We start from the raw sequence: 2,576 nt of genomic DNA on the forward strand, positions 1-2,576 counted from the left end.
CCCCAGTGCTGAGGAAGCAGATACAGAGGGATCCCCGGTCCTCATTGGCCAGCGAGCCGCAGATATCCAAGCCAATGAGAGACACGATTTCAAAACACAAGGAGGATGACTCCTGAGGGACAACACCTGAGTTGACCTCTGGCTCCTGCATGCGTGCACGCACGCGCGCACGCGCGCACACACACACATACACACACACACACACACATACACACTCACATCTGCATACACATGCATACACACACACGCACACACACACACACACACACACACACACATACACACACACACCTGTTAAGATTGTCTTCTCTACAGCCGGGTGTGGTGGCGCACGCCTTTAATCCCAGCACTCAGGAGGCAGAGGCAGGTGGATTTCTGATTTCGAGGCCAGCCTGGTCTACAAAGTGAGTTCCAAGACAACCAGGGCTACACAGAGAAACCCTGTCTTGAAAAACAAAACAAAAAAACAAAACAAAATAAACAAACAAAAAATTGTGTTCTCTAGGCCTAAATCTGTCATGTGTGGGATTCTGCAAGGCTGGGCTGGTAGGGAGTGCATGAAGTGTCACCAGTATTTTTTAACCTTGCCCACACGCAGTAATTGGTCTCTTTTGCACTGGTTTCTATCTGCTGGACTAACACTGGCACTCAGGACATAAACACAAAGCTGGAGGACAAACGTATGCTGACTGGGGGACTGGAGAGATGGCTCAGTGGTTAAGAGCACTGGCCGCTCTTCCAGAGGACCCAGGTTCAATTCCCAGCACCCATGTGACAGCTCACAATTGTCTGTAACTCCAATTCCGGGGGATCTGACACCCTCACACCAAAGCACATAAAAATAAATAAATAAGTTTAAAGGTATAGATATACATATATGCTGATTGTTTCAGTTACTGTTCTATTGATGTGAAGAGACACGGTGACCAAGGCAACTTATAGAAGAAAGCATTCAACTGGGAGCTTGCTTACGGTTTCAGATGGTTAGTCTATGATCATTGCGGCTGGGAGCATGGCAGCAGATTCACATTGCTGGAGAGGTAGCTCAAAGCTCACATCTGATCCTCAAGCTGCAAGCCAAGGAAGAGAGCTTGGGCCTGACTTAAGCTTTTGAAACCTCAAAGCCCAACCCTAGTGACACACCTTCTCCAACGAGGCCACGCCCACCCCAACAAGGCATGCCCACTCCAAGAAGGCCACACCTCCTAACCATCTCCAACCTGTTCCACTCATTGGGACCAAACATTCAAATGAGAGCCTGCGGGGGTGGGGTGGGGGGAGGAAGGGGTGAATGGGGGGTATTCTCATTCAAATCACGCTAATGAAAATGAATTATTTAAATCTGACTCAAGATGCCAGTTATTTCATTTTCACTCAGATTATCCTGAAGACTTTAATCAAGAGTTTCCCTGCCCAATTATTATTTTTTTTCTTTCCCCAGCACTAGGGACTGAATCCAGAGCCTTGTGATACTAGCTAGACCCCTGCCTGGCCAGAAAGTTCCAAGCCTTACATAAAAACAAATTTTATCCTTACTTTTCCTCTTCACACCCATCTAGGTCTTGATTCAGCAGGACTGGGGCGCTAGCTCAGCAGGTGCAAGCATGAGGACCCAGGTTCAAATCCCAAACCCCATGTAAAAAGCCAGACATGGCAACGCAACCCTGCAGCCCTAGTGCTGTGGTGGGGCTGAGACAGAGTCCTGGGATTTTCTGGTAGTTGGCCTAGCTCCAGGTTCAGGAGGAGACCCTGTCTCCTGGAAATGAAAGCAGGACACAGGGTGTCCCTCCTTTGCCCTCTGTGCATAGGGTACATGCCCATACCACACAGATGTATGCTACTTGCTTCCGTATGTACACATACACCACACACAGACACACACACACACAAGCACAAGCTCGAGTACACAGACACGCAAGCACAAGCTCGTGTAGACACGACACACAACACACACACACACACACACACACACACACACACGGAACCCATCTATTCATGCTGTTAGGTGAATTCATAAACAGAGGTGAAAGGGAAGGCATGCAGGTCAGTGGAAGGAAAGTTGGGTTGAAACATTGTCGCAATCTTCAGAGTTAAAAAAAAAAAACTGGCAGGAAGCAGTGATCGCTGAATCTGGAGATAATCTCTGCTACGGAACAGGATATTTCCTCAGTCCTTATGTGTTTCTCAGGAGACAGCTTTGCCATTTGCAAGGAGAAAATTCTAGGTATTTAGAGGAGAAACCAGATAACGTGGATCAGGTGGTCAGTTAACTTTAACTCCTCCGGGGGCCAACTGACCGGGCATCTCCAGCTAAGATGCCGCCAGAAGCCACTGCGTGCCCACCACTTTGCTTACCTCCTCCCAGAGGACCGTAAACCTCAATTGTGGCACCAGGCTGCAACAGCTAGGGAACAGTTCTTAAAATAACTGACTCCGGAAGCCGGGCGTGGTGGCGCACGCCTTTAATCCCAGCACTCGGGAGGCAGAGGCAGGCGGGTTTCTGAGTTCGAGGCCAGCCTGGTCTACAGAGTGAGTTCCAGGACAGCCAGGGCTACACAGAGAAACCCTGTCTCGAA

This window comes from Mus pahari, chromosome 11, assembly GCF_900095145.1.
Source record: "Mus pahari chromosome 11, PAHARI_EIJ_v1.1, whole genome shotgun sequence".
In the NCBI taxonomy this organism is placed as follows: Eukaryota; Metazoa; Chordata; class Mammalia; order Rodentia; family Muridae; genus Mus; species Mus pahari.